Genomic DNA, 21,078 nt, shown 5'->3' on the forward strand with positions numbered 1-21,078 from the left:
GGGCAGTATGATGGGAGGGGGTGTAGTGGAGGGCAGTATGATGGGAGGGGTGGTAGTGGAGGGCAGTATGATGGGAGGGGGACAGTGGAGGGCAGTATGATGGGAGGGGGACAGTGGAGGGCAGTATGATGGGAGGGGGGTTAGTGGAGGGCAGTATAGGGGGATTGTACAGCATGACTGGAGGGGGGCAGTGTATGGGAGGGAGCAGAGTGACCATGAACGTACTCGGGGCACTGCAGGGAGCATTTCTCCTTCCTCTCTTCCAGCGGCAGGAACAGCCTGCTTCAGGCGAGACCCGGAGTTGGGGGGGTCGAGTCGGGGGCGGAGCTGGCGGTCCTTTCGATGACTGTGGAGCCTAGGCACGAGGAGGTGGAAGTTAAATCCTCCTCCGGCTCACTCTGAATGCTGGGCCCCCACTGTCCTCCTTGTCATGACATCACTGGTTGCTAGATGCCAGGTGGGCCATGGCTAGTAACCAGTTGTTTGGGCAGTGAGCCAGGCAGCGCCTGGTGGTTAATAATAAAGCAAATCTCGGCCAGGCAGTGAGTGACAGCGGCGGCATTTTTAGGGGGCATCAAATCGGCCCGGGGCAATTCCGGGACACTATATTGTCCCGGAATGAAGGTGCCTGGGACAGACCTCCCAGGGCAGGACTTTCCTGGGCAATCCGCGACGGTTAGGAGGTATGGGTTTTAATGCATTAGGGTAAAAAAAAATTCTACCTTTACAACCTCTTAAAAAAGAAGTATGGGTTTTAGTTTTTTATTCCTATTCAAACTTACCTCAGTGGATGGAGCATCGGACGGATACTGCAGCTTTCCCCAGGCGTCTCTGCACTGAGAACCGAGCCACTGAACACCGCCAATGGCTAGGTTCTCACAGATCCCCGAGAGGAGAGCTGCTGACTGTCAGTCAGCGTCTCTCCTCTCTGATCCTCCACGCTCATTGGAGCGCTGAGCTGTGGAGGGGTGGGGAGCGGCTTGCTGAGACTGCCATCAATTAAGGCAGCTGGTGGATCCAGACTTGGGAAGTTGGGGTGACGCACTGCCCTGACTGATGGAAGTTATGTCAGCGGAGAGCGGACTTCAAACTCTCCCCTGAAAACGGGTCACAGGAGTGCAAAACAAATTGCACTCCTGTAACCCAGAGGAGAAGCCCAGCCAAACGAGCCCAGGCTCGACTTCTCCTTTAAAACATTATGAGATTCTGCTATCAGTCCCCCCCTAGTGGCCAGAAGCATCATTGTGGCAACTTTTTAATTTTTCAGAATTTTTAGGTCATACAGGATACTTCACACATAGGATGAACTTCACACAGAGAGGCCAGAAAAATGGGTGATCGGCATGGGTGTTTCAGCATGGTAAGTGCCCAGCTGGAAAAAGTGTATAGGTTTAGTTATCCTTTAAGTAATTAACACTTATATTATGGAGAGTACAGCCATATTTAACCCTCTGCCATCTGGCCTTTTGTAAAATGACGACTGGGCAGGAGTCTTTTTAATTTTGGGAGAACGTCATAAGATGTCCTCCCAGGATCGTGCCTCACGTACACCCCATAGGCATAATCCGTCACTCGCTGTGTCCACTGGACATAGCCGATGACAGATCACTGTACCGCCCCGCTACTGGTACCATGTGATCGTTGTGACCAATCACGATGTCTACCTGTGTATTGTCTTGTTGAGTACCTGTGTATTGTCTTGTTGATTATTAGTGTCAGGAAGCTAGTTGTTAGTTAATTTCGACAGGGTATAATCCCCAATCCTCATTAAATTAGTAGGTACGATGCCCGGAGGGTGTTGAGATGCGACTCGGTGTACATCTTGCGGCATGTATACATTCCTTGATCATCCGATCGAGGGTGAATACTGCTGTGCAAAATGTAAGCACATTGTTTCCCTGAAAGCCAAGGTTCTGAAACTGGGGAAGCAACTGTCAGCACTGAGAAGACCCTCCATACTAAAAGAGAGTCAGTAACGTACACCACGGCAGGGGCCAGCACAGAGGAGGGTGGAGACAAAGAGGTGCAGGCACTAGGAAAGAGTAGATGGGTGACAGTCAGGAAGGGTAGAGGGGGAAGTGCCAGGGAGGCCGATCCAGGGCTGGAGCATCCCAATAAGTACGCTCCATTGAGTGACATTGGTGAAACCAGTCAGGGACCAGCACTGCTGGAGCTGAGGGACTCTCCTAGCTGTCGGGGGAAGAACTTATCCAGTGAGAGTGGGGGGGGAAGTGAAGTGAAAGGAAAGACAGATTCTTGTGGTAGGGGACTCAATTCTTAGAAGGACAGAGAGGGCAATCTGTAACAAAGACCTGAAGCACCGAACTGTAGTCTACCGGGCACTCAGGTTTCGGCACATCATGGATCTAGTGGACAGATTACTGGGAGGGGCTGGGGTAGACCCAACTGTCATGGTGCATGTTGGCACCAGTGACAAAGACAGAGGCAGATGGAGTGTCCTGAAGAACAATTTTAGGGACTTTGGAGCTAAATTGAGGAAAAGGACCTCTAAGGTAGTATTCTCATCGAGCCACACCAGAAAGGCAGAAGGAGATTAGGGAAGTAAACAAGTGGCTGAGGAGCTGGTGTAGTAAGGAGGGGTTTGGGTTTCTGGAGGACTGGGCTGACTTCTCAGTCGATCACCAGTACTATAGAAGGGATGGACTGCACCTAAATGAGGAGGGTGCAGATCAGCTGGGAGTAAAGATGGCCAAAAAGTTAGAGGGGTTTTTAAACTAGGCGATGGGGGGAGGGCCCAGAGGTAGAGATAGTCAGCACGGAACATATTCCAGAGGGTAGTATTGGGGGCATTACTGGTAGGTTGACTAAAGCACATAAACCCAAGGTAAGTATAGTAACAAGTCCTAGTTGCAATCTTGGAAAACCCAAAAAGAGGATAGTATGCGACCGGTCTAAACTACGTGGCATGTTCACCAATGCCAGGAGCCTGGCGGACAAGATGGGTGAACTAGAGATACTGTTGTACGAGGAGGATTTGGATTTTGTGGGAATTACAGAGGCCTGGTTCAACAGCTCTCATGATTGGCTGCGAACCATTTAAGGGTATACCCTTTATCGTAGGCATAGAGAGGGTAAAAAAGGGGGAAGGGTATGCCTATATATCAAGAATAATGTACAAGTGAATGTGAGAGATGACATCACTAAGGGAGCTAGGGAGGAGGTGGAATCCTTAAGGGTAGAGCTCCAAAGCGATAAAGCTAAGGGGAAAATAATACTGGGAGTGTCATGGAAATGTCCGTAGGAGAACTGGCAATAGTGCCAGTACCAGTAATGGTCGCCTCCAGCACATCCCTGTGCGCACTAATGCTAATGGTGCGAACGGGCGCACGCAGATTCGCAACGGACTCAACAGACAAACGCGCAGAAGCGCCAATCGGCGAATGCGCGTACGCACAGCTCGACAGATGCGGCCACTTGCTGGCCTATATAAGACTGCTGCTGAGCACCTCTCATTGTTGGATTGTCGTCAGCCTTCCTGTATTCCTGAGCCTCTGTGCAATCGCTGTTTGGATTTCCTGTTGTGACACGGCTTGTTCCAGACCTGTTTGATCTGCTCTCCTGGTTTGACCCCCTGGCTTGCTTCACCGACTTGTTGCCTTCTCCACTACCTGATCCCGGCTTGTATCATGGACTTTGTTACAGTTATCTGTTTCTCCCTGCTTCCTGATACCAGACCCTTGGCTTGTCTCCGTTTCTGCAAACCACCTTTTCCTCCTGCCCGATCTCCTGTGTTTGACCCCTGGCCTGGCTTTAACTACTGTTCCTTGTGCACACCTTGCCAAGTGTCATCAAGGATTCCTAGAGACTTCAGCCTTGCTGTGTTTCCCGTAATGCTCAGTATTCTTCAATTGCCCACCAGCTTCTCTCTCCGGAACCCATCTGGCAACCTGTGCTTCTCTGGGCACTACACTCTCTGTACCCAACTTCAGGGGTGTACTGAACTCAGGCGCAAGGGGAGCCCTCTCAGCATTTCGGCCTCCAACCAGGTACGTGACAGGGAGTATGCTATAGGCCCCCTAACCTGAGGGAAGAGGGGGAGATGGATCTCCTATCACAAGTTGGATTAGCAGCAAGGATGGGAAGTGTTAATATAATGGGGGATTTTAATTATCCCGACATAGACTGGGCGGAGGGAACCACGCAATCGTCTTATGCCCTGTACACATTGATCGGACATTCCGACCACAAAATCCGTCTGATTTTTTCCGACGGATTTTGTGCCAAACTTGTCTTGCATACACACAAAGTTGTCGGAAAATCCGATCGTTCTGAATGCGGTGATGTAAAACATGTACATCGGGACTATAAACGGGACAGTAGCCAATAGCTTTCGTCTCTTAATTTATTCTAAGAATGCGTGGCACTTTGTCCTTCAGATTTGTGTACACGCGATCGGAATTTAAATGATCGAATTTTGTTGTCGGAAAATTTTATATCCTGCTCTCAAACTTTGTGTGTCGGAAATTCCGATGGAAAAAGTCAGATGGAGCCCACATACGATCGGAATTTCCGACAACACAATCCGATCGCAATTTTTCCGTTGGAAAATCCGACCGCGTGTACAGGGCATAAGGCTCGTCAGTTCCTAAATGTCTTGCAGGACAATTTCATGGATCAGATGGTAGACGCACCAACTAGAAATAAAGCTTATTGGATCCACTGATTACCAACAATACAGACCTGATCACGGATGTGGAAATACGGGGCAATTTAGGTAACCGCGATCACAGGTATATTGGCTTCAGTATAAATCACACAAAAAGGAAACATAAGGGGAATACAAAGACACTGAATTTCAAAAGAGCCAACTTCCCTAAACTATGAACCTTGCTAGAAGGCATAAATTGTGATAAAATCTTAGGAACAAAGAACACAGAGAAGAGATAGGTTTGCTTTAAGAGCATATTAAATAAGGGCATTAGCCAATGCATCCCATTGGGTAATAAATTTAAAAGAGCGAACAAAAGTCCTGGATGGCTTAACTACAATGTAAAAATGCATATAAAAGCAAAGGAGAAGGCCTTCAAAAATACAGGGTTGAGGGATCATCATCAGCATTCAGACTTTATAAAGAATACAACAAGAAATGTAAGGGTGCAATTAGGACGGCTAAGATAGAACATGAAAGACACATAGCGGAGGAGAGCAAAAAAAATCCCAAGAAATTCTTTAAGTATGTAAACAGTAAAAAAGGGAGGACAAACCATATTGACCCATAAAGAATGAGGAAGGACATCTGGTTACAAAGGATGGGAAGATGGTGAAGGTATTGAATTTATTCTTCTCCTCAGTCTTCACATGGGAATTGGGGGGGCTTCAGTATCATTATGACACATCACAGGAAGCACCTCCATGGTTAATAGAGGACAAAATTAAAATTAAACTTGGGAAACTTAACATTAATAAATCACCGGGACCAGATGGCTTGCACCCGAGGGTACTTAGGGAACTCAGTCAAGTAATTGCCAGACCATAGTTCCTAATTTTTACTGACAGTCTACTGACTGGAATGGTACCAGCTGATTGGAGAAAAGCCAATGTAGCACAAATATTTAAAAAGGACCCAAAATAAATCCCTGGGAATTACAGACCAGTTAGCCTAACATCAATAGTATGTAAACTCTTGGAGGGGATGATAAGGGACTATATACAAGATTTTAGTAATAAGAACGGTATCATTAGCAGTAATCAGCATGGATTCATGAAGAATCGTTCTTGCTAAACTAATCTATTAACCTTCTATGAGGAGGTGAGTTGCCATCTAGATAAAGGAAGGCCCGTAGACGTGGTGTATCTGGATTTTGCAAAAGCATTTGACACAGTTCCCCATAAACGTTTACTGTACAAAATCAGGTCCGTTGGCATGGACCATAGGGTGAGTACATGGAATGAAAACTAGCTTCCAAGGCGAGTTCAGAGGGTGGTGATAAATGGGGAGTACTCGGAATGGTCAGTGGTGTGTAGTGGGGTCCCCCTGGGTTTCTGTGCTGGGATCAACCCTATTTATTTTGTTCAATAACGACCTGGAGGATGGGGTAAACAGTTCAATCTCTGTATTTGCGGACAATACTAAGCTAAGCAGGGCAATAACTTCCCCGCAGGATGTGGAAACCTTGCAAAAAGATCTGAACAAATTAATGGGGTGGGCATCTACGTGGCAAATGAGGTTTATTGTAGAAAAAATTAAAAATGATGCATTTGGGTGGCAAAAATCTGAATGCAATCTATACACTGGGGGGAGAACCTCTGGGGGGAATCTAGGATGGAAAAGTACCTGGGGGTCCTAGTAGATGATAGGCTCAGCAATGCCAAGCTGCTGCTAACAAAGCAAACAGAATATTGGCATTAAAAAGGTGATCAACTCCAGAGATAAAACAATAATTCTCCCGCTCTACAAGACTGGAGTATGCTGTCCAGTTCTGGGCACCAGTCCTCAGGATGGATGTACTGGAAATGGAGCGAGTACAAAGAAGGGCAACAAAACTAATAAAGGGCCTGGAGGATCTTAGTTATGAGGAAAGGTTGCGAGCACTGAACCTATTCTCTCTGGAGAAGAGACACTTGAGAGGGGATATGATTTCAATTTATAAATACCAGACTGGTGACCCCACAATAGGAAGAAAACTTTTTCGCAGAAGGTAGTTTAACCACTTAAGGACCGCCTCACGCCGATGTACGTCGGCAAGGGGGCACGGGCAGGCAAAATCACGTACATACACGTGATTTGCCTCCCGCGGGTGGGGGGTCCAACCGGACCCCCCCAGTGCCCGAGGCGGTCGTATTTTGTCCCCCAGCAATCGGAGGTGAGGGGGAGGCCATCCGTTCCTGGCCCCCCCCTCGCGATCGCCGCCGGCCAATGGGAACATTCCTTTGCTGCTGTATGCTAAACAGCAGCAAAGAAAATGATGTCATCTCTCCTCGGCTCGGTATTTTCCGTTCCGGCGCCGAGGAGAGAAGACTGAAATGTGAGTGCACAAACACTAAACACATAGTAGAACATGCCAGGCACACAAAACACCCCGATTCCCCCTCCCCCCAATCGCCCCCCGATCACCCCCTAATCACCCCCCCCTTCACAAACTGACACCAAGCAGTTTTTTTTTTTTTTTTCTGATTACTACATGGTGTCAGTTTGTGACAGTTACAGTGTTAGGACAGTTAGGGTTAGCCCCCTTTAGGTCTAGGATACCCCCCTAACCCCCCCTAATAAAGTTTTAACCCCTTGATCACCCCCCATCACCAGTGTCGCTAAGCGATCATTTTTCTGATCGCTGTATTAGTGTCGCTGGTGATGCTAGTTAGGGAGGTAAATATTTAGGTTCGCCGTCAGCGTTTTATAGCGTCAGGGACCCCCATATACTATCTAATAAAGGTTTTAACCCTTTGATTGCCCCCTAGTTAACCCTTTCACCACTGATCACCGTATAAGTGTTACGGTTGACGCTGGTTAGTTTGTTTATTTTTTATAGTGTCAGGGCACCCGCCGTTTATTACCGAATAAAGGTTTAGCCCCCTGATCGCCCGGCGGTGATATGCGTCGCCCCAGGCAGTGTCAGATTAGCGCCAGTACCGCTAACACCCACGCACGCAGCATACGCCTCCCTTAGTGGTATAGTATCTGAACGGATCAATATCTGATCCGATCAGGTCTATACTAGCGTCCCCAGCAGTTTAGGGTTCCCAAAAACGTAGTGTTAGCGGGATCAGCCCAGATACCTGCTAGCACCTGCGTTTTGCCCCTCCGCCCGGCCCAGCCCAGCCCACCCAAGTGCAGTATCGATTGATCACTGTCACTTACAAAACACTAAACACATAACTGCAGCGTTCACAGAGTCAGGCCTGATCCCTGCGATCGCTAACAGTTTTTTTTGGTAGCTTTTTATTGAACTGGCAAGCACCAGCGGCCTAGTACACCCCGGTCGTAGTCAAACCAGCACTGCAGTAATACTTGGTGACGTGGCGAGTCCCATAAGTGCAGTTCAAGCTGGTGAGGTGGCAAGCACAAGTAGTGTCCCGCTGCCACCAAAAAGACAAACACAGGCCCGTCGTGCCCATAATGCCCTTCCTGCTGCATTCGCCAATCCTAATTGGGAACCCACCGCTTCTGCAGCGCCCGTACTTCCCCCATTCACATCCCCAACCAAATGCAGTCGGCTGCATGAGAGGCATTTTCTTTATGTCCTCCCGAGTACCCCTACCCAACAAACCCCCCCCAAAAAGATGTCGTGTCTGCAGCAAGCGTGGATATAGGCGTGACACCCGCTATTATTGTCCCTCCTGTCCTGACAATCCTGGTCTTTGCATTGGTGAATGTTTTGAACGCTACCATACACTAGTTGAGTATTAGCGTAGGGTACAGCATTGCACAGACTAGGCACACTTTCACAGGGTCTCCCAAGATGCCATCGCATTTTGAGAGACCCGAACCTGAAACCGGTTACAGTTATAAAAGTTACAGTTACAAAAAAAAGTGTAAAAAAAAAAAAAAAAAATATATAAAATAAAAAAAAATAGTTGTCGTTTTATTGTTCTCTCTCTCTCTCTATTGTTCTGCTCTTTTTTACTGTATTCTATTCTTCAATGTTTTATTGTTATTATGTTTTATCAAGTTTGTTTTTCAGGTATGCAATTCTTTATACTTTACCGTTTACTGTGCTTTATTGTTAACCATTTTTTTGTCTTCAGGTACGCCATTCACGACTTTGAGTGGTTATACCAGAATGATGCCTACAGGGTTAGGTGTCATCTTGGTATCATTCTTTTCAGCCAGCGGTCGGCTTTCATGTAAAAGCAATCCTAGCGGCTAATTAGCCTCTAGACTGCTTTTACAAGCCGTGGGAGGGAATCCCCCCCCCACCGTCTTCTGAGTTTTTCTCTGGCTCTCCTGTCTCAACAGGGAACCTGAGAATGCAGCCGGTGATTCAGCCAGCTGACCATAGAGCTGATCAGAGACCAGAGTGGCTCCAAACATCTCTATGGCCTAAGAAACTGGAAGCTACAAGCATTTTATGACTTAGATTTCGCCAGATATAAATTGCGCCATTGGGAAATTGGGGAAGCATTTTATCACACCGATCTTGGTGTGGTCAGATGCTTTGAGGGCAGAGGAGAGATCTAGGGTCTAATAGACCCCAATTTTTTCAAAAAAGAGTTCCTGTCACTACCTATTGCTATCATCGGGGATATTTACATTCCCCGAGATAACAATAAAAATTATTAAAAAAAAAAAAAATGAAAGGAACAGTTTAAAAATAAGATAAAAAAGCAAAAAAATAATAAAGAAAAAAAAAAAGCACCCCTGTCACCCCCTGATCTCGCGCTAAGGCGAACCCAAGTTGCGGTCTGTTGTCAAACGTAAACAGCAATTGCACAATGCATGTGAGGTATCACCGCGAAGGTCAGATCAAGGGCAGTAATTTTTGCAGTAGACCTCCTCTGTAAATCTAAAGTGGTAACCTGTAAAGGCTTTTAAAGGCTTTTAAAAATGTATTTATTTTGTTGCCACTGCATGTTTGTGCGCAATTGTAAAGCATGTCATGTTTGGTATCCATGTACTCAGCCTAAGATTTTGAAAAATCGCTGCGCAAATACTGTGTGAAAAAAAAATGAAACACCCACCATTTTAATCTGTAAGGCATTTGCTTTAAAAAAATATATAATGTTTGGGGGTTCAAAGTAATTTTCTTGCAAAAAAAAATAATTTTTTCATGTAAACAAAAAGTGTCAGAAAGGGCTTTGTCTTCAAGTGGTTAGAAGAGTGGGTGATGTGTGACATAAGCTTCTAAATGTTGTGCATAAAATGCCAGGACAGTTCAAAACCCCCCCAAATGACCCCATTTTGGAAAGTAGACACCCCAAGCTATTTGCTGAGAGGCATGTCGAGTCCATGGAATATTTTATATTGCGACATAAGTTGCGGGAAAGAGACAAATTTTTTTTTTTTCTTGCACAAAGTTGTCACTAAATGATATATTGCTCAAACATGCCATGGGAATATGTGAAATTACACCCCAAAATACATTCTGCTGCTTCTCCTGAGTACGGGGATACCACATGTGTGAGACTTTTTGGGAGCCTAGCCGTATACGGGACCCGAAAACCAAGCACCGCCTTCAGGCTTTCTAAGGGCGTAAATTTTTGATTTCACTCTTCACTGCCTATCACAGTTTCGGAGGCCATGGAATGCCCAGGTGGCACAAACCCCCCCAAATGACCCCATTTTGGAAAGTAGACACCCAAAGCTATTTGCTGAGAGGTATAGTGAGTATTTTGCAGACCTCACTTTTTGTCACAAAGTTTTGAAAATTGAAAAAAGAAAAAAAAATGTTTTTTTCTTGTCTTTCTTCATTTTCAAAAACAAATGAGAGCTGCAAAATACTCACCATGCCTCGCAGCAAATAGCTTGGGGTGTCTACTTTCCAAAATGGGGTCATTTGGGAGGATTTTGTGCCACCTGGGCATTCCATGGCCTCCAAAACTGTGATAGGCAGTGAAATCAAAAATTTACACCCTTAGAAATCCTGAAGGCGGTGATTGGTTTTCGGGGCCCTGTACGTGGCTAGGCTCCAAAAAAGTCCCACACATGTGGTATCCCCATACTCAGGAGAAGCAGCTGAATGTATTTTGGGGTCCCATACCACATAGGCCCATGGCCCGTGTGAGCAATATATCATTTAGTGACAACTTTTTGTAAATATTTTTTTTTTTTTTTTTGTCATTATTCAATCACTTGGGACAAAAAAAATAAATATTCAATGGGTTCAACATGCCTCTCAGCAATTTCCTTGGGGTGTCTACTTTCCAAAATGGGGTCATTTGGGGGGGTTTTGTACTGCCCTGCCATTTTAGCACCTCAAGAAATGACATAGGCAGTCATAAACTAAAAGCTGTGTAAATTCCAGAAAATGTACCCTAGTTTGTAGACGCTATAACTTTTGCGCAAACCAATAAATATACGCTTATTGACATTTTTTTTACCAAAGACATGTGGCCGAATACATTTTGGCCTAAATGTATGACTAAAATTGAGTTTATTGGATATTTTTTATAACAAAAAGTAGAAAATATCATTTTTTTAAAAAAATTTCGGTCTTTTTCCGTTTATAGCGCAAAAAATAAAAACCGCAGAGGTGATCAAATACCATCAAAAGAAAGCTCTCTTTGTGGGAAGAAAAGGACACAAATTTCGTTTGGGTACAGCATTGCATGACCGCGCAATTAGCAGTTAAAGCGACGCAGTGCCGAATTGGAAAAAGACCTCTGGTCCTTAGGCAGCATAATGGTCCGGGGCTCAAGTGGTTAACAAGACATGTGGCCATTCAATAAAATTAGAAGAAAAGACTAAACTACGTAAAGGGTTCTTTACTGTAATGCCCTGTACACAGGGTGGGATTTTCGGACGGAAAATGTGTGATAGGACCTTGTTGTCGGAAATTCCGACTGTGTGTAGGCTCCATCACACATTTTCCATCGGATTTTCCGACACACAAAGTTTGAGAGCATGCTATAAAATTTTCCGACAACAAAATCCGTTGTCGGAAATTCCGATCGTGTGTACACAAATCCGACGCACAAAGTGCCACGCATGCTCAGAATAAATAAAGAGATGAAAGCTATTGGCCACTGCCCTGTTTATAGTCCCGACATACGTGTTTTACGTCACCACGTTCAGAATGATCGGATTTTCCGACAACGCGTGTATGCAAAACAAGTTTGAGCCAACATCCGTCGGAAAAAATCCTAGGATTTTGTTGTCGGAAAATGTCCGATCAATGTCTGACCGTGTGTATGGGGTATAAGAGTGGCAAGGATGTGGAATTCCCCTCCACAGGCGGTGGTCTCAAAAAACTAGTAGATAAACACCTGAAGGACCGCAACATACAGGGATATACAATGTAATACTGACATATAATCACACACATAGGTTGGACTTGATGGACTTGTGTCTTTTTTCAACCTCACTTACTATGTAACATGACAATTGTACACAATGAAAGGCTTTGATTGATGTCTTTCATTGTGTACTATTGTGATGTGCTCTGTGATTGATCACAATGATCACATGGTACAGGCAGGGCCAATCACAGCCCATCTGTACCATGTGATAAACATCGCTTTTAACTATAAAATTCACACTTAGAAGCATACTGTCACCAGTCAGTGACCCTGATCACCGCCACACCAGTTATATGATGACACTGTACTGCACTGCTGAGAGTATGTTAAAAAAAAATTGTGAAAAAAGCATTTTTTTTAAATTTACTAATTTTCCAAAAAAAGTGACATAAAATTATAACTTCAAAAAACTCGTCATGCCTCTTACTAAATACCTTGGACTGTCTACTTTCCAAAAAGAGGTCATTTGGGGGGTATTTGCACTGTCCTGGCATTTTCGGTCCTCAATAACTGAGATTTTAGTACTTAATAATGATTTTGGTTATTTTCACCAAAGAAATGGAGCAGAATACATTTTGATCTAAATTTATTAAGAAAGATTATTTATTTGCAAAATTTTATAACAGAAAAATTTGTATTTTTTTTCAACATTTTCTGTCTTTTTTTTTTGTTTATTTAGCAAAAGGTAATTAAATACAACCAAAAGAAAGCTCTATTTGTGTGAAAAAAATTTATAAAAATTTAGTTTGGGTACAGCGTTGGATGACCGCGCAATTGTCATTCAAAGTGTGAGAGCGCTGAAAGCTGAAAACTGGCCTGGGCAGGAAGGGGAGTGAAAGTGCCTGGGATTGAAGGGGTTAAATGCCAACCTATGTAGATGTAATTATAATTTATAACAGGATTATAATAAAAGTGGAGAAAACAGGAAAGGAACCAGTTCTTCTGGTTTCTTGTTCTCATTGCAGTTACAGTATAATGACAAGTCTTTGCACTTAGTCAATACTTCCTCATATAATCGTGTAGCTGCCCTTTTAAAGTGCAATATGTCACATTACTATAGATATTTAAGAACAAAAAGTGGCACTTACTAGTTCATTTCTTTACAAAAGAAATCTCAGTGATCTTTGATCTCTTCCATGATGTTCAGGTAGATCTTCACCTCTCAAAGGTTGCCTATCCCGGCTTTAAAGATATTGGACTTTGGTATCTAAACAAAGACAGAAATGATGTGTAGCGCTACCCCCGAAGGAGCCGCTGGAAATTGCCCGGGTTCTTTTCCCAGTAGATTGTCCCCACAGCCAGGCACACGATCACAGTCACTCATTGTCTTGGGATACTCCAAATAGAGAACTATGTGCAGGTTGAGGGATCTCCTTTCTGAAAAGCTGAAGCAGAAGTTCTTTCATAAAGCAAACTGTGGACTTGGCTTTGTAGTAGAAGGGTAAGTTCACCTTCGTACACTTTGTTTTTTCCAAATTCCAGCTCCCCCATGTACCAGTATTAGGGATGAGCCGATGTTCGAGTCGAACGTAAATTTGACTTGAACATCGGGTGTTCGCCTGTTCGCCGAATAGCGAACAATTTGGGGTGTTTCCGGCAAATTCGAAAGCCGTGGAAAACCCTTTAAAAGTCTATGGGAGAAATCAAAAGTGCTAATTTTAAAGGCTTACAGTATATGCAAGTTATTGTCATAAAAAGTGTTTGGGGACCTGGGTCCTGCCCCAGGGGACATGGATCAATGCAAAAAAAGTTTTAAAAACGGCCATTTTTTCAGGAGCAGTGATTTTAATAATGCTTAAAGTGAAATAATAATGCCCTGTACACACGTTCGGACATTGATCAGACATTCCGACAACAAAATCCATGGATTTTTTCCGACGGATGTTGGCTCAAACTTGTCTTGCATATACACAGTCACACAAAGTTGTCGGAAAATCCGATCGTTCTGAATGCGGTGGCGTAAAACACGTATGGTGGGACTATAAACGGGGCAGTAGCCAATAGCTTTCGTCTCTTTATTTATTCTGAGCATGCGTGGCACTTTGTGCGTCGGATTTGTGTACACATGATCGGAATTTAAGCGACCTGATTTTGTTGTCGTAAAATTCTATATCCTGCTCTCAAACTTTGTGTGTTGGAAACTCCAACGGAAAAAGTCCGATGGAGCCTACACACGATCGGAATTTCCGACAACACAATCCGATCGCACTTTTTCCGTTGGAAAATCCAACCGTGTGTTCAGGGCATGAAAGTGAAATATTCCTTTAAATTTCGTACCTGGAGGGTGTCTATAGTATGCCTGTAAAGTGGCGCATGTTTCCCGTGTTTATAACAGTCTGAGAGCAAAATGACATTTCTAAAGGAAAAAAAGTCATTTAAAAGTACTTGCGGCTATTAATGAATTGTCGGTTCGACAATACACATAAAAGTACATTGATAAAAACAGCATGGGATTCCCCCACAGTCCATTACCAGGCCCTTATGAATCTTAACCACTTGCCTACTGGGCACTTAAACCCCCCCTCGTGACCTGACCAATTTTCAGCTTTCAGTGCTCTCACACTTTGAATGACAATTACTCAGTCATGTAATACTGTCCCCAAATGAGTTTTTTGTCCTTATTATAATACAAATAGAGCTTTCTTTTGGTGGTATTTGATCACCTCTGGGTTTTTTATTTTTTGCGCTATAAATGAAAAAGACTGAAAATTTTGAAAAAAAACCCACATTTTTCTTAGTTTCTTTGATAACATTTTGCAAATTATCAATTTTTCTTCATAAATTTTGGCCACAATTTATACTGCTACATATATTTGGTAAAAATAGTTAGTGGATATTATTAGTGGATATTATTTGGTCTTGGTGAAAGTTAGAGAGTCTACAAGCTGTGGTGCAAATCATAAAAAATAGATCACCTAAAGTACTGGTGGTCTATCTCATTTCTTGCGACCCGAACAAGCCAGGAAAGTACAAATACCCCCCAAATGACCTCATTTTTGAAAGTAGACATTCCAAGGTATTTAGTAAGAGGCATGGTGAAGTTTTTTTCCCACAATTCTTTGCAAAATGAAGATATTTTTTTCCACAAAATTGTCATTGTAATAGGTTATTTCTCTCACATGGCATGTGTATACCACAAATGACGCCCCAAAATACATTCTGCTACTCCTCCTGAGTATTACGATACCAAATGTGTGGGACTTTTTCACAGCCTAGCCACTTAGAGAGGCCAAACATGCAGGGAGCACCATCAAAAAAAAAAAAAAAATGGCGTGGGGGTCCCCCCAAAAATCCACACCAGACCCTTATCTGAGCACGCAAACTGGCAGGCCACAGGGAAAGAGGGGGGACAAGAGAGCGCCCCCCTCCTAAACCGTACCAGGCCACATGCCCTCAACATGGGGAGGGTGCTTTGGGGTAGCCCCCAAAGCACCTTGTCCCCATGTTGATGCTACCCCAAAGCACCCTCCCCATGTTGAGGGCATGTGGCCTGGTACGGTTCAGGAGGGGGGGCGCTCCTCTGATCCCCCTCTTTTCCTGCGGCCTGCCAGGTTGCGTGCTCGGATAAGGGTCTGGTATGGATTTTTGGGGGGACATCCACGCCATTTTTTTTTTTAATTTTGGCGCAGGGTTCCCCTTAATATCCATACCAGACCTGAAGGGCCTGGTATGGAATTTGGGGGGATCCCCATGCCATTTTTTTTTTTAATTTTGTTTCAGGGTTCCCCTTAATATTCATACCAGACCCAAAGGGCCTGGTAATGGACTGTGGGGGAATCCCATGCCGTTTTTTTCAATGACTTTTATGTGTATTGCCGGGACCAACAATTCATTAATAGCTGCGAGTAGTTTTAAATGACTTTTTTCCTTTAGAAATATCATTTTGTGCAGGGACTGTTGTAAACACGGGAACATGCGCCACTTTACAGGCATACTATAGACACCCCCAGGTACGAAATTTAAATAGACTTTAATGGTGTTCAAACAAATTTCTTGCCTGTTCGCATGTTCTGCTGCGAACCGAACCGGGGGTGTTCAGCTCATCCCTAACCAATATAACATTCATGTACCTTTTTGCAAAAATATCGAAGCTTTCCACTAAATCTACAGTCACTTACTTTTCTTGTCCTCATCCATGTTTCCAGACATTTCCATTAGTAATGTCTTCTTCCTGTTCAGACTAGAGGTCATGACACAGGAAGGAGATGACCAGCTGACCTCATTAGCACACACCCCCTGCATCATCCACCCTCCCACTCCCAGGTGCACATTTTTTAAATGAAATCAATCAGTGATCACCCTTCTCACTAAATACACAATATACAATCAGATTGCATAGTGTATGGCCATCTTTATACAAGTACATAGGAGGGAGTGGACAGAAACACTCAGCTGTTAAGCTCCATTCACATCTCTGCATAGCGGGAACTCGCATTCCCACATGCGTTTTATTCTTTTTGCGAGGGGGGGGTGTTTCAGCATTTTCACTCATCACACATAGGACAGCCCACCCACCTGAATGGGCCGCCCTACACACAGCAATCGCCCCAAAGAAGCTTCAGAACTACTTCTTTAGAGTGGAGCTTGGTGCATTTTTTACTACGATTTTTGGTGCAGCGCATTTTGGAAATGCAAGGAAACGCAGAGATGTGAATGGAGCCTCGTTGTTCTTGTGTTATCCCACCAATTTCACTTTCAGGCCCCATTCACATTTAGCATAGTGGGGAGCGAACGTTTTGTGTCTCGTTTTTCCTGTGACACGCATAGGACGGCCTGTTGGTTACATGTGGTAAATGAGACATTTTGGCGTTTTGTGGGTTGTGTGTTTTTTACGGTGCGTTTTGCAGCATTTGCCCCTCGTTTTTTTCACATGGCAAAATGTGTGTTTGCTTCTGTGTTTGGTGTGCCGTTACCAATAAATGGCACTGAAAGCACAACTAGTAATTTTAGGTGTATAAAGATGGCCAAACACTATACAATCTGATTGTACAATCTCCTTTAGATTTACCAAATTTATATAATAGGAGGAAATACCTATCTAGTCAATCACTCTGTATCCAATCAGGCAGGCCCTTACACTACATAGTTGATGGCAGATCTAAAGGAGATTGTACAATTAGATTGTATAGTGTATGGTGAACTTTACAGAACCCAGGAGACCCTTCTCCTGTTTTCAGTACTACAGCTCTATCCACATAGACTTATCTCATCTCTCATCTCCTGCACACTTCAACCTGCCAAATGAAAGATCGATGGAAGATTACATTTAAAGGCTAAATTCACATTTGTTCACCTTTTTTTTCTAAATTCCAGCTCCCCTATGTACCAATATACCATTCATCGACTTCTTTTGCAAAAATATCACAGCTTTCCATTAATTCTACAGACACTTCACTGTCTTCATGGATGTTTGGACAATCAGATTGTATAGTGTATGGCCACCTTTATACACCTAAAATTACTAGTTGTGCTTTCAGTGCCATTTATTGGTAACGGCGCACCAAACACAGAAACAAACACACATTTTGCCATGTGAAAAAATGAGGGACAAATGCTGCAAAACGCACCGAAAAAAACACGCAACCCACAAAATGCCAAAATGTCCCATTACCACATGTAACCAACGGGCTGTCCTATGCGTGTCACAGGAAAAACGAGACACAAAACATTCGCTCCCCACTATGCTACATGTGAATGGAAAATTCAGAAATGCGTTGCACCAAACATCGCAGTAAAAAATGCACCAAGCTCCGCTCTAAAAAAATAATTTCTTTGGGGCGATTCCTGTGTGTAGGACGACATGTGAGTTCCCGCTATGCAGAGATGTGAATGGGGTTTGACAGCTGAGCGTTTCTGTCCACTCCCTGTGGCCACTTGTATAAAGATGGCCATACACTATGCAATCTGATTGTATATTGTGTATTTAGTGAGAAGGGTGATCACTGATTGATTGCATTTCAATGAGGTCAGCTGGTCATCTCCTTCCTGTGTCATGACCTCTAGTCTGATCAGGAAGAAGACATTACTAATGGAAATGTCTGGAAACATGGATGAGCACAAGAAAAGTAAGTGACTGTAGATTTAATGGAAAGCTTTGATATTTTTGCAAAAAAAAAGTACATGAATGTTATACTGGTGCATAGGGGAGTTGGAATTTAGAAAAAAAAAGTGTACAAAGGTGAACTTACCCTTTAATGTCTGGGCCAAACTCCCATTATCTGTGGCTGGAAGGATCAATCTGATAAAGATGATCCTTCTCCCCAAATGTCTGTATGTAACATCCCACATGCCCACGGTGGTACCCAAGTCATTTTTCAATACATTAGATGCAATGCTTACGTCCTTTATTTGGGGGAACAACAGGCAAAAGTTGAAATTCTCTGTTTTGCAGCGACCCAAGGCCGAGGCTGGAATGGCGCTTCCTAACTTACACTACTACTACCTGGCAGGACAACGGGCCACCTAGTGGATTGGCTGGTTCATGTCACTCCGGTGGCGGTGGAGTCACATTTGGCAAATTTACTTCAATTAAAACATTTATTAATATAAGAGAAAAAACCCAAATTGGGTAAAAGCTGCGCTTAGATTAAAAAATAATTAGAAAAGCTGCCAGCACCCTAAAAAAGTCCTGTATCTGACCTCCAAAAGTATAATAAACAGCAAAGTGCAGCGCTAATAACATATGTGAAAAGTTACAATTGAGTTCCACCAAGTGACATATAAAACAATTAGTGAAAAAACATATTGCAAATAACAAATGAAACTAAAATCACAAATGTATGTGAAAAAAAATCCAAAAGTTCTTGATAAGTCCACAAATAAAGTAAATAAATGAAGAACACCCATCCAAGAGAGGTTTGTGACAAAAGGTGCCTAGATATGATCCACCAAAACGTGTGTGAGTAGAGTCTGCTTACCAGACGGCGATGACTGCTATTATGGCAGTCTCGCCCAGCATAGGGATTATGGTCTCCCAAAACCCAAGGTACAATACGGGATCGGTAGTTCTAACACTCCATCAGACCGAAAATACAAAAGAGAACACTTTTTAAGTTCTCTAAGGGGTGATGGCTATAGATAGAGAAATTAATAGCCTTGGAAGCGCCTCTGGACTTAATGCCAAAATTTTGCCTGCTGAATTTGACCTTAGTCCGACTGGTCTGCAAAAAGGCTAAACGCCTTGATGGATTTGCTGACATAAACATAGCTTTACCTCGGTGGCATAACTCCGTGTTTCCTCAGATGTTGAAATGAACTGACAGTGCCTTCTGGGGGCATAAGAGATGAACTCTCTTAGATGACATCTATACTGGGGATGTGATGGCTTCTTTTGCTAACTTATAAGGAAAGTATGATCTCCCACAGACAATATTGTACCGCTACCTACAGCTTTGCCACGCTTTACAAGCCCAATTTGGAATTAATGCACCCCGGTTCTCGGACTACCCCTTGATAGGTATGTAGCGCTCTGGGATTAAGTCAGGGAGCTCCTCACAAATTTACTTGCCAGGAGTAGTTACAATGGTCAATTGCTAGAGATCCATTGATTTCTGGCCTTGTTGCACTTTTCTCTTCTACTGCTAGGTGGCCGGGTACTTTGGTGGTATTAGATACGAGAAGGACAACCCAAGGTCAGGTTATGGGTATATGGGGTATCCCAGCCAATGGGCAGGGGTTTTATTGAATCCCTTGGCCTGCTGGGAGAACATATATATTCAGGTGATGTCAGGTGATCTGTGCCACCTGGACAGCTGTCTGGGTGGACATGTGTTGTACTCCCCGGTCTACTAGGCCAGAGATTGGGGCTATCCCGGGGGCATCTGGCTGCCAGGCTGAGTGAGGACCTATCCAGAAGTAAGAGGGCAGCGCAGGGTTGGGATTGCAGCCTGCAGTCCAACCAGAAGTGACGGTTCTGCCGGTTGGAGAACCTGTCAGTGGTCGGAGGTAGAAGGGAAGCTGTCACCACTAAGGGACCTACCACCTTTGCCAGGGACCACAGTGAGTAACTGAAGCAAGTACCTGAGCAGCATTCTAACCGAACGGGTATGGTGGAGAATCAGGAAACTTCAGGCTGTGATCAAGTCAGGGACCCAACTAACAGAGGTGACGCTTGCAGAACAGCCTTGTGACCGAGCCGGTAAGCAGGGGTGAAGCTTGAGAAGTATCTGGAGTGCCAAGCTAGGAACCCAGCAGGGAAGCGTGGGTGACGCTTGAGGGGGATGCCCCCGCAAAGCTTTGAGGAGCTCCAGGTAATCAGAGCCAGTGAATCAGAGGGTCCAGTGAGAGCTCAAGGGGCTGAAGAACTACAAGTAGAAATTGTAGTGAAGCAAAGAGGACTGTAACATTTTGAGTTAGGAACTGTTAAAGACTGTTACCACAGGAGACAGCAATCCTGCATGTGCAGATGTGGCACCTTGCTGGGGGCCTTTCCCTGTACGGCTGTCCTCCTATTGAAGTCTCTGAGTCTTCCAATTGAAATTGCAAGTGCTTTAGGGTGTTCTGGCCCTAACCTTCTTTCCTCCTCAAGATATAAAAAGGGCTGTCAAGAGAAATAAAATCTCCTTTGCATCCAAGAAGTGTCTGGCACCCAATAACTCTATCCACCATGCACCCAGGGCCGTCTTTAATATTGATTGGACCCTGGGCAGAACTTTTCTTGGGGCCCCCAAGCAGTTTTGCTCTCTACCTGCTCTGAGACATACAATAAATAGCAGCTAGACTCAAAATCAGTTTACTGAATCAGATCAGGCAGCTATTGTGATTGGTTGCCAGAGGTTACAGTGTATAATTACCACTCACTGACTGGTTGCAAGAGGTTACAGCACATGATTTCTGCTTGTTGATTGGCTGCTAGAGATTACTGTGGATATGACCTCAGGGGGGCATGATATATATATCAATGCCGACGGCTATACATATGAATGCCTCCATTTACATATGAATGCTGGTAGTTTACATGTAAACACAGGGTCTGCAGGTGAGTCATCTGTACACAACAAAAGGGCAGAGCTGGGCTGCATTAGTAGCAGCACTTCACACTGAGATATTGGGGCACAGCACGGGACTAAATCCTCAAGGCACGAGGGAATTTAAACCAGGATAGTTGGCAAGTATGACAGGGCCCAGGGCAGCTGCCCCTTTTGCCCTGCCTTAAAAACGGCC

Source organism: Aquarana catesbeiana, linkage group LG13 (genome assembly GCF_042186555.1).
Source record: "Aquarana catesbeiana isolate 2022-GZ linkage group LG13, ASM4218655v1, whole genome shotgun sequence".
Taxonomy (NCBI): Eukaryota; Metazoa; Chordata; class Amphibia; order Anura; family Ranidae; genus Aquarana; species Aquarana catesbeiana.